The 12,813-nt window shown below is 42.6% G+C and overlaps 1 long non-coding RNA gene across 1 annotated transcript; it reads right to left on the reverse strand.

Annotated features, from left to right (window-relative positions):
* Window positions 1-1,614: 1,614 nt before the first annotated feature.
* LOC121585686 lies at window positions 1,615-3,483 on the reverse strand. Its single transcript, XR_006003885.2, has 3 exons — window positions 3,187-3,483; window positions 2,320-2,447; window positions 1,615-1,783 (listed from the first exon to the last, which is right to left on the reverse strand). It is a non-coding gene; the product is annotated as an uncharacterized LOC121585686 (long non-coding RNA).
* Between the last annotated feature and the right edge of the window lie 9,330 nt (window positions 3,484-12,813).

The raw sequence follows: 12,813 nt of genomic DNA on the forward strand, positions 1-12,813 counted from the left end.
GTGCACTATATAGGGAATAGGGTTCCATTTTGGACGGAGCCTGGCTTTTGATCATGTGATTCACAACTGACTGAATCAGGAAATAGGCCAGACGAGACAGACTGTACGTACAGTATGTAGTCACACACACAGGTTCACACATACATGGAGGCACACATTGATCAATGTTTATTTGTTCTTCTGTCATTACAATAATCATGTTCAGCCTTCATTGCAGTGTTTACAGACCATGATTTATGTGTCACGTCCATTTGAAGCACAGCGAAGTCAATCACTGTGTTACTGAATAGACAAACCTGGTAAGACTTCATAACAACTTAATGTTTAGCTTCTAATAGTACATTTGATCAGGATTTGCTCCACATGGAGATTTTTTCCTTCTAGAACATGTGTCTGTATGTAACTGAATAGCAGCTAGTGGATATAATCGTATATTTTCACCTGTCCATCACAAACACCAATGCTCATTCATTCAAGCAATCCCACCTCTTTAAAAAAAAAAAAGTACCCTTCTAACCCACTGTAATTATAGCTAAAAAAAAAACATTGATTGTTAAAAACAATATTATATCCTTCATATTCAAAACATTACACATATAATGTAAACATCTTATAAACAATGTATCATTTCGTGGAATGTGCATAGCTGTGTTTCTGATTTTCTATATACTGTTTAAATACAAAAAGGCTAGAAAAATCTGGATAGTTTTTAAAGCACAGTGGTTAAGATGAAAGGTGGTACTTACAGTAAATGCTCCTTTCTCCCTCCCTCCTTTCTCCCTCCCTCCCTCCTTTCTCCCTCCCTCCCTCCTCCATCCCTTTCTTTCTTCCTTCCTTCCTTCCTTCCTTCCTTCCTTCCTTCCTTCCTTCCTTCCTTCCTTCCTTCCTTCCTTCCTTCAAGTAGCCTAACCACTGAACTTTATGGGATTGGATTAGTAAAGACACACTTGTCTTCCTGATGCTTTCATCAATCAAACCTTGTCAGACCAGTGATTTCCTCAAAGAAGGACTGTTAAGTGCTGTCTTAACTTAACTGTCATTGAGAAACTTTCACTACTGCAAATCAGCAGTCCATTATAATCTAACAAGACAAGAGGCAGAGGAGAGTATAACTTCATTTCTGATCCGTTCACTTTCTCTGTGTTGGGAACACAGGTTAGGTTCTTCCTTTTCAAGGGTTAAAAAGTTGATTAAACACGTTCAACTTCACATAAGGAATCAATAAAGCAAAATCTATCAAATGAATACCATGTTGACTGAGAAAGAAGCAGTAGCATTCGAACCGACAGACCCTAGCACCGACAAAAGGGTTCAAAAGTAAAAGTCTCAAATCTCTATTTTCAATTTATCTTCAACTTCCAATTCGTCTTCATCGACCTTCCTCTTTCCCCAGAACGGACAGCCATGTTGAAATAAAGTTGAGAAGTAAGAGCAGTCTATGGCCACCATCTTCATCACCATCACCATCCTCATCATCACACGTCCTCTTTCCCAGTAGGAAGACTGGAGCGACCCTCTTCCTCTCCTTAAACCCGGCCTGACCGAGACACCCTCAGGTTCCTACGACATGTCTGTTCGTTGAAGACCCGACTCAAACTGGGGAGTCATCGAAGGTCTCGTCGCTGAAGAGACTGGTGTCTGTACTGACTGGTGCCTGTGACTGCTCTGCCTGTGGCTGTTGTGATGCTGGTGGTTGTTGTGATGCTGGTGGCTGTTGTGATGCTGGTGGTTGTTGTGATGCTGGTGATAGTTGTTGGTCAGTTGGGGGTTTTGGGGGCTGCTGCTGTGAACAGTAGAGTAGAATACAAGCATGATATATGATTTCAAGGTAGCTTAACATTTTGGGGCATACAGAGGAGGCCAGAGGTTATTTCCTCTCTATGCACCTGGAACAATGTAAGGTAAACACACAATCCGTTTCTAAAACGTAACTTACAGGGTAGTCTGTCATGATAGCCTTAACATTAAAATGGTCCAGTTGGTTGAGCATGGCGCTTGCAACGACAGGATAGTGGGTTTGATTCCCAGGACCACCCATACGTTAAAAAAAAAATGTTTTATTGACACATGATTGTAAGTCGCGGCAGGTAGCTTAGTGGTTAAAAGCGTAGTGCCAGTAACCGAAAGGTCGCTGGTTCTAATCCCCGAGCCGACTAGGTGAAAAATCTGTCTGTGCCCTTGAGCAAGGCACTTAACCATAATTGCTCCTGTAAGTCGCTCTGGATAAGAACGTCTGCTAAATGACTAAAATGTAAAAAAAAATGTAATAAAAGTGTCTGCTAAATGGCATATATCACTCTGGGGGCTGAGATGACTTACAGTGTGGTGTAGCCAGGGGCGTCAGAGGGTCCTTCACTGTGTCTGTGGTGCTGTTCGTGGTACTGTTTGTCCTCTTACTGCCCCCCATGAATGACCTCCACCAAGTCACTCTCTCTGCCATCTTCCACCTGCCAGAGACATTAACAGGTCCACCTTTATGTCAAGTATCACTGAAACATGGACAACACAGTATATCTAAAACATATGTTGTCATAGTGATTTAATATCGATAGGGTAGGTACAGTGTTATTTCAGTGTAATAACTGTTTACAATATTGACGGTATAATTGCGCATGTTGAGGTTTTACACCAAACATCCTGGGCAGCATAATGCATACTCATCATCATCATCATCATCACCATCAATTATAGCTCTATGATTATGGGATGGAAGAGAGAGAGAGAGAGAGAGAGAGAGAGAGAGAGAGAGAGAGAGAGAGAGAGAGAGAGAGAGAGAGAGGCAGAGTAGACAACCTGAACCAACTGTCACTGGTTTAAAGCATGACAGAAAGGTGTTCGTTTAATTTGGAATGAACTTTTTATTTTCATATTATCACTGTAGCAGTAAAACAAATAGGATAATTGTTAAATTAGCGTCCCCTCAACGTTGGACTTATGGGAGCTCATGTCTCATTCGCACACTGATTATGCCATTATGTTCTTCTTGGCCAGTGAAAGCCTATGAATATGAATATGAATACATAACTTCTTTGCAAAACACAAAACAGCACACACAGCCTATAATATCCGTAACTATTTCTGTATCTATGTAGAACAGGTTTAACGAGCCGTGAGAACAGCTGAGACAGAGCTGTGATTCACCGCTCAGCGATGCTATAAGCATCTCTCCACCACCGGGCCACTCACCTGCACTATTCGGGCTGGACTGGAGCGGCTCGGACCTCTTCAAGAACGAACTTTAGTCTGTGTTGATGTCAGAATCCATGGTTGATCTCTTGTGGAGTCAGTAGAAACGACTATTCTGTTGTGCGTCCGAAAAGTGCGTCTACCTTTACACACGGATTCTCAGCGCAAGCTATCTCCACTCATTCTCTTTCCACGGTTGAAAAAAAATATTTAAACCTCACCTAACTATCATTAATTTGATTAGATATCATAACTCGTTGTTGGTTCAGTGACTCTCTGAGAAACTACGGCTAAATGTACAACTTTATAGGAGGCGTCTGTCTTTTACCTTGACCTGAAGGTTTCCGCCTCCGAAACTGTCCTCATGGAGGAGCACCTGTCCGCGCCGCTGATTGGCTGAATCCGGAGGACCGCTCACGTGAGCTGCGTTCAGGTGAATCCACCGTGCCGCGCGCACGTCCCCTGACATAGAGGCGCTGTAAACAATAGGACGTAACCCAGAGGGCCAAATGATGTTCAGATTATTCCCGATTATTCTACAGAGTTTCATTGGTTAACAATAGCATACTGAAACGCAAAAAACGGAATGAAGATAGCACTGGTGGTACTTTTTATGGAACAAATAATTTAATGGTCACCACAGCAACAGTGAGGTATACCACTAATACTAAACCTATGTGTCACATCTTACAAAACCCGTTTTTTTTTTTTTTTTTTTGCAGATAGATGCAGTTGAGCAGATTGATGTACTGTACAAGTGGATGCTAGTTTATCACAGGGCCTTACTCCTAATCTATCTGAGTACTGAAGCAGAGACGCATCAGGTCCCATTTTTTAACAGTCTTTGGTATGACTCGACTGGGGACACTAACCACTGAGTTGGTGATAGATGCAACTAAGGCCTATACAATTCCTGTATGTATTCCAACCTCCCTACGACAGATACAGAGATTAAAATGCAATCAGTGCAAAAATGTAGTGAAGACATTTAGTGTCTATAATAAAAGGGAATGTAGGAGTTAGAGGAATCCCAGGTCCTTTCAAATTGTATTACCACATTGACACATAGAAGTTGACGTCTCAAAGACTGGACTGTTGCCAGTTTCACCTGTAGTGCGGCTTGTAGGAAAGGTTCCGGATGCTTTAGCATAGACACATTGTCACGCCCTGACTCAGGGGACGGTTATTTGTTGAGTCAGGGTGTGTATATTTCGTGTTGTGTTTATTTCTATGTTTAGTTTCTAGATCGTTTAGATCTATGTTGGCCAGGGTGGTTCCCAATCAGAGGCAGCTGTAGCTCGTTGTCTCTGATTGGGGACCATACTTAGGCAGCCTTTTGGCACCAGTCAGTTGTGGGATCTTGTTCCGTGTGAGGTATGTTATTTTGTCTACCTTGGACTTCACGTTTCGTTTGTTGCTTTGTCGTGTGTTCAGTACGTAAATAAATATGAATACATATCACGCTGCGCCTTGGTCCTTCTCGTTCATGATTAAGTTTCTGTAAGAGCTTTATAATCTCTCTCTCTCTGTGTCTCTCTCTCTCTCTCTCTGTCTCTCTCTCTCTCTCTCTCTGTCTGTCTCTCTCGCTCTCTCTCGCTCTCTCTCTCTTTCTCTCTCTCTGTATGTCTGTCTGTCTGTCTCTCTCTGTCTCTCTCTCTCTCTTTCTCTTTCTATCTCTCTCGCTCTCTCTCTTTCTCTTTCTATCTCTCTCTCTAGAGGTAGACCTCAGGAATGCTTGTTTAAATAAACAGTTTACGTGTGTGTACATATGACAGGGAGGACCCGAACTGGAACGGATAGGGAGGGAGGGAGATGGAGGAAGGGAGGGAGGGAGGGAGGGAGGGAGGAAGTGGTTTCCCTCTTCCATCAGGAATATGGGTCAGATATTCCTGCTCTCGCCTTCCTCCCTGTCTGTCTGGATACCTGGGGGACCCCCTCCCCTCCCCTCCCCTCCCCTCTCCTCCCCTCCCCATCCTGAAACTACACGTGGCTGGTGTTCATTCCACCACATGCTGTAGGCTACACAGTTGTGTGCTAGTATGTATTTGACAGAGTAAATGGAAAGCATCAGGGGTGCTGTCCGTTAGTGTACAGTACTATCCTCTCCTTATCTATTTTCATCCAGCCCTTACTAACAGACTGGAAGAGGAGGTCACTTAAGAACCCGAGTCCTTAGTCGTGGGGAAATCTCTCTACGTAGGAGGCAGACAGATGGACATTGACGTTTAAGAATACTTGTGAATGATGAAATGATGTGGACGGAACTAAATACTGTCAAGATGGGATTTATTGACCGATCATGTTCTCAAGAAAAAGCATGGGCACTGGGTGCAGCACTCCCATCTTACTGACAGGAACTGAATGCCGAAATGAGAGCAGTTACGTTAGGAATGCAGAGATTGCAAAATGGAGTTTCTTAGAGATTGTAACAATAATGACCTAATCTATATAGCTTCCTTCATCCCCACCCTCTCTCCCTCCTCCTTCCTCCTTCATCCCCAGCCTCTCTCTCCTTTCTCCTTCATCCCCACCCTCTCTCTCCTTCCTCCTTCATTCCCACCCTTTCTCCTTCTTCCTTTATCCCCACCCTTTCTCTCTTTCATCCTTAATCCCCACCCTCTCTCTCCTTTCTCCTTCAGCCCCACCCTCTCTCTCCCTTTCCTACTTCATCCCCACCCTCTCTCTCCTTCCTCCTTAATCCCCACCCTCTCTCTAAAACCATCCCCCAGAATTGCTAAACACTCATTCAAAACCCATAACACATAGAGAACACTTAAAACAGTACAGGACATTTTTCATGATGGAAATTGAAAAACATTTAAGAGCTAGAGTTATTTTACAGTCTGACCGCAGTGGGGTATGTGACGTTTCTCAGGCGGTTCGCATTGGGCAGTCATACAGGACAGTTTGTGGCTGTTTCTCAGGAGCCTGGTGGTGCAGTTACCTCTTTCTGGAGGGAGCATGTCCTTCACCAGGTGCACTGTAACCTGCTGGTGTCTGCTCTACATTGACAGTAGCTGTGGTTGGACTACTCCACCTGAGGAGATGATCCTCAGGGCCCTCCTCTGCACCCTGTCCAGTTGGGCCTGCTGTTTTTAGCTGCATCCAACTAACAGCACTCCACCGAATTCCAGACAAGGCCTGACCAGGGTAGTGAATACTGTAATACCAGATCCTCAGTGAGTAGGTAATTTCTGGCAAGAACAGGCGTTTTGAGGCCTTCCTCACTGAATGTCTAGATCAGGGAGAGTTATTGTTTTATAGCTCAGGGATTCTTGAAAGACGTGACTTTCTTTCCACAAATATTTGTCTTAATATTAACAAAATATAAAATATATGTTTTGATAGACCAAAGTATCAGTGATCACACCATGTAAAGGAAAAACCATGTTAAAAAATAATCTGGATTTATGTAAACTCTGTCAGACACCATGAATGGCATTGAATTTGTACAATTATTGTCCAACAAGTGTTTAAATGCATTGATTGCTTAATTCTAACATTAACATTTATTCAAATATGTAATACAAATCTCCACACTTATTTTTGTTTTGTTTTATAGCACTATTAAATGCTCCAGGGCTAATTTCTTTAGCATTTTGGCATGTTTTTCTAGATTCAGAACATAAAACAATATTGATAAAGCAAACATTATCCCTTAGGTCTAGCACAGCAAATACTTAAATTGTCTAAGCATATGTTGCAGAACAGTGCTTCAAATATTTTTTTGCAGAATATTGACAAAAAATACGTTCTTAAGGGGGTTAGCCATCCGTGACGGAGTTGACAACAGATTTCTCAAAACAGACATATTTTTTTTACATTTGTAAAATATGGAAAATGATTCATCTAAAAATCTCCAATAAAAACTTAACCATTCTATCAGATCATTCAGCACTCTGACGGCGTTGACTGACTATAAACAAAACTCTGACGGAGTTTATGTTTTTACGGATCAAGTGGTGCACACAGCAGCAATTTGGTTTCTCCTCAGTTGCTTTATGACTCTAAAACCTAATTAAATGTAACATATTTGAACCAAAAATTCATATTCTATCAAATAATCTACAGATGGAGTTGACAGTTTATGGTTGTGACCATGGTGATTCCATATATTGTTTGTTTAAATCTATCAAAAGTGGAGAACTTAACAGACCATGAGTGGTCGTGTTGCACTACATGTAATGAGGACATGAAGAAGGGGGTCCTTATTGTATAGCTGATCCTGATCATTCCTGATTAATTTAAGATTTTAGACAAATCTGACGGAGTTGACCAAATCTACGGACACATCTTTTAGGAATCACAATATTATTTAAATCCACATTGCAAGAAACGACATACAGTTCCTTGCAAAAGTATTCATCCCACTTGGCGTTTTTCCTATTTTGTTGCATTACAACCTGTAATTTAAATTGATTTTTATTTGGATTTCATGTAATGGACATACACAAAATAGTCAAAATTGGTGAAGTGAAATTAAAGAAATAACTTGTTTCAAAAAATTCTAAAAAATAAATAACTAAAAAGTGGTGCGTGCATATGTATTCACCCCCTTTGCTATGAAGCCCCTAAATAAGATCTGGTGCAACCAATTACCTTCAGAAGTCACATAATTAGTTAAATAAAGTCCACCTGTGTTCAATCTAAGTGTCACATGATCTCAGTATATATACACCTGTTCTGAAAGGCCCCAGAGTCTGCAACACCACTAAGCAAGGGGCACCACCAAGCAAGCGGCACCGTGAAGACCAAGGAGCTCTCCAAAAAGGGCAGGGACAAAGTTGTGGAGAAGTACAGATCAGGGTTGTGTTATAAAAAAATATCTGAAACTTTGAACATCCCACGGAGCATCATTAAATCCATTAGTTAAAAATTGAAAGAATATGGCACCACAACAAACCTGCCAAGAGAGGGCCACCCACCAAAATTCACGGACCAGTCAAGGAGGGCATTAATCAGAGAGGCAACAAAGAGACCAAAGATAACCCTGAAGGAGCTGCAAAGCTCCACAGCGGAGATTGGAGTATCTGTCCATCAAACCACTTTAAGCTGTACACTCCACAGAGCTGGGCTTTACAGAAGAGTGGCCAGAAAAAAGCCATTGCTTAAAGAAAAAAATAAGCAAACACGTTTGGTGTTCGCCAACAGCCATGTGGGAGACTCCCCAAACATATGGAAGAAGGTACTCTGGTCAGATGAGACTAAAATTGAGCATTTTGGCCATCAAGGAAAAAGCTATGTCTGGCGCAAACCCAACACCTCTCATCACCCTGAGAGAGAGAGAGAGAGAGAGAGAGAGAGAGAGAGAGAGAGAGAGAGAGAGAGAGAGAGAGAGAGAGAGAGAGAGAGAGAGAGAGAGAGAGTCAGCTAGGAAACTAAGTAACTAAGAACGCACCCACCCACCGTATTTATGTTATCTGGCAGACATGTTCTCAGGCTCCAACTATCACACTCCTTTTACTCACAGGCAGACAGACAGGTAGAGAGACAGACACACTGACAGACAAATAGATAGACACACAGACAGGCAGACAGACAGACACACACACACAGACAGACAGACAGACAGACAGACAGACAGACAGACAGACAGACTGAGACAGACAGACAGACACACACAGGCAGACAGGCACACAGGCAGACAGACACACAGGCAGACAGACAGACTGAGACAGACAGACAGGCAGGCAGCGACAGACAGACAGACACACAGACAGACACACAGACAGACACACAGACAGACAGACAGACAGACAGACAGACAGACAGACAGACAGACAGACAGACAGACAGACAACACACTCTCTGAGCAGTATGATGGAAATGGGACAAGATGCCACCATGCTGCCCTGGGTGTTTGTTCGGGTCAATCCCTATCCCTTATGCATGCTAAACCTTACTCACATTAGCATGGGCTTGTTGTCAACAATAATCCCAAAAAATACTATTTGCAGGAATTTTAGGGTAGAGTGTCTCTTATACAATATTGCGAAAGGGACTTACAGTTTCAGTGTGTTGTTGGTGTATGTGTGCAGGTGCATGTTATTGGTGACCTGTGATTTGTGATACTGTACAGTGTGTGTGTGTGTGTGTGTGTGTGTGAGTGAGTGAGTGAGTGAGTGAGTGAGTGAGTGAGTGAGTGAGTGAGTGAGTGAGTGAGTGAGTGAGTGAGTGAGTGAGTGAGTGAGTGAGTGAGTGAGTGAGTGAGTGAGTGAGTGCGTGCGTGCGTGCGTGCGTGCGTGCGTGCGTGCGTGCGTGCGTGCGTGCGTGAGTGTGTGTGTGTGTGTGTGTGTGTGTGTGTGTGTGTGTGTGTGTGTGTGTGTGTGTGTGTGTGTGTGTGAGTGCGTGTGTGTGTGTGTCTGCACATGACTGCAGTATGTTGGTGAAACCATACAGGAGAGGAAGTACAGAACCAACGACGCTAGACGGAGAGGAATATGTTTAAGCAAAAGGCAGTTTATTAAACAACAGAGATAGCTGGTACTGCTCAAGCTACATGCATGGACCCATTCAGTTGCCTCTTATCGAGACAGTTGAAAAGGGATCAAAAACAGAGTTTTCAGCATTACTTTATACAATGCAACACAAAGGAAGGGGTCCTTCTTCTAGTCCCTTGATTGGTTCCCGAAGCGTAGGAGGCGGGTCTGCTCTGTCCAGAGTAGAAGCCCCATTTGTGCACGGCAGAGTCCTCTGCCCTAGGCACCGACCAGTAGAAAGATGTGCAGTTTGTGTGTGTGCGTAACTCGTGAGGCATGAGGATGAGTGTGCGTATGCATGGAGATGTGTGTGTGAATGTGTGTATGTTCTCAAAGGAAAGTCTCGTGGGGAGCAACCAGATTGTGGCCTGTGGCGTGGGGAGTTGTCCTTGAGAAGATATTGGCTCTGTCCATTGTTCTTGCATAGGAACAGCATTGACTGAAAACAAGCTCCTAACATTAAAATGGGTCATGCACAAGATTTTAGTCAGACCAAGCTATAACATTTTACTATTTACTACGACAAATCCCCCTCTTCACGTCTCCCCAGAGACGTGACCAAGTAACAGTAAAGAAGGAAAACTTGAGACGTGACACAAGCTAACAGTGTAATTGGCAAAATAGGGAAAACTTTATCAGAAGATAAAGTTTTACATTCCCCCTCTTCACGTCTCACAAGAGACGTGACATAAAGCTTAAATGCTGCAATTGGCAAAATAGGGAAAACTTTATCAGAAGATAAAGTTTTACATTCCCCCTCTTCACGTCTCACAAGAGACGTGACAAAAAGCTTAGATGCTATTCATCATCCAGATATCCTTGGTCAGCATCGTCAATAGCAAGCAAAGGAAACATCTGACCGTTATCTGCAGGATTTGGATCAATAGCGGTGGTTATAATCCTGGTTGTCAGCGTCCGTATGCATGGAATGCAACAGCATCCACAAAGCACTAGAATTGCAGCAAAAACAGAGATGGATACAAGTATAGAAGAAACAAGCGTTTTATATTTACCAAACGCATCCATCCAAGAGTCCCACATTGAAGTATCCACCCCTGAGTGGCTCTTCATTTTACCATTAAGAGTCCTCAAACCTTCTAGAGCAATTGTCAAGCTTCCATCTGCAGCAGTATTATTAGGAATAAAAGTACAACATTGTTCCCCCGAACATAGCACACACACCCCCTCTTTCAGCAAGTAACATATCAACAGCAATTCTATTCTGAAAAGCCATTAATGAAGTAGCAGCTAGTTGTCCATGAACAGCCTCAAAACCTTGTTGAGTCCAGTTTTCTAATTTCTGGACATTAATGTATGTAGTTAATTCTATCGACGTTTTTATTAATAGTACAACAGTCAGCACCCAAAAGACACCCCCAAAAACTGTACTCCATGTACCCATGTTCAAGGACAGTTTCACAGACAACAAAGAGAGAGTGTTCTTATCAGCCTGTTATGTGAAACAATCCATATCAGTACAGTGCTCCTCATTAATGCATTCCTTCCAAGCTATTCATCACATACAGATCCAAAAAATAAAACCCAACAATTTTATGGTGTCACTCTAAACAGAGTATAATCACCCTTAAGAATAACAGGATATGGAAATTAAATCACAACATTTAATGTTAATGAAAAATAAAAATAATAATTTTAACCCTCTATTCCTCCCCTACACCTAACATGTACTGAGTTGGCTACCAGCCACCCAGGAATCCTTTACCTTCACATCAGGAAGAATAAACAATCACAGTGGTTAGTAAAAACATAAGGTAATAAATGAGCAAGAACTGAAAATAAATGCGTGTATGTATTTTACTAGGCAAAACATGGATCATCCAGCTTGGTCTCAGAGTCAGTAGCAGAGTCACCTGCATCATCCTGGGCCGGTAACAACAGCATCATACCCGACGCCTGCACCACTCCTACCACTGACCTCCTGAGACAGGGGACGATGCAAGCAGCACAACACATTAACAGCAAAAACACAATCACTAGGGTCAGAAATCCAGTAACCACCATAGAAGAGTACTCACCAAACCAGTCACTCAGCCAGGAAATAAGGCAACATCCACAAAGAACAAGTATACCCATAGAGGCCATAACTTCACCCAGAATAGTCACAACAATAGTTTTCCATTTACCAAATATGTTATCAAACCAACCGTTTATGGAGCTATCAATACCAGAGTTCTCAACCAGTTCGTTCGCCAGCGTGGTGATGGTCACTCAAGCGCTTTGGTCACGGGCCCGTCCGGTGCTATATTGTTGGAGATGAAAGTACAACACATATATCCAAACAGAACACAAACCCCGTCCCGCTCAGCCAAAAGCATATCTAAAGCTATTCTATTCTGCCATGTCATTAAGCTAGTTGCCGCTGTCTGCTCAGCTAATCCCTTTATTGCATCACGAGTGTGGTTAATAAATCTTTTGCTGGTTATATTAAATATAATTTATCCAATTTACATTTTTATTAATTGTTTGACCACCAGAAAATACTTGATTCAAACCCAGCTGCGATCTGATTGTGGATCCCATCAATATATATCCTTTCATCAAAGGATCCCAGGAGGAGGTCCTACTTTCTATGTGACAACTCACCAGTCTCTGACACGTTTGATTGTTTGCTTATGTAGGTGAGTTCACAATCAGTTATCACCACACATCCATCAGATGTCAGCACGGGTCTGGTTTTTTGGCTCCTATAATCCTCTGGCTGCAACAAAGAGGAAAGATCAATCATGGTCTCTTTTAGTTGTGATATTCTCTGTGTGGGAGCAGGAGCTAAGATGCCCTACCCTGTATCCTATCCTTACTAGTCCTAGAAAAACAATTTAGAATCCCCTGTGACTTCAAACTGAGGCAACCCAGGTCGGGATGATTTTGTTATCGGGGGAAACAGATAGTGCAAGTTACCATAAGACTCTTTCACCACATTCCCAGGTGGCTTGCATGGAGGAAAAACCTGACAGAGAGTTAAAGCCTGTCAAGGGGAACGGAGTAGTTGTTATCCCTGGTTTGGCTGTCCTACAGGCAAAACAGTCCTCTTTAGACATAGTTTTTTCCGTATACTGAATCCATTCCAACCACAGGTTAAGATTTCTATACCCCGTTTCCACCTGTACTACTTCCTCCAGGTCCATAG

The sequence above is a fragment of the Coregonus clupeaformis genome, unplaced genomic scaffold, assembly GCF_020615455.1.
Source record: "Coregonus clupeaformis isolate EN_2021a unplaced genomic scaffold, ASM2061545v1 scaf4030, whole genome shotgun sequence".
Lineage (NCBI taxonomy): Eukaryota > Metazoa > Chordata > Actinopteri > Salmoniformes > Salmonidae > Coregonus > Coregonus clupeaformis.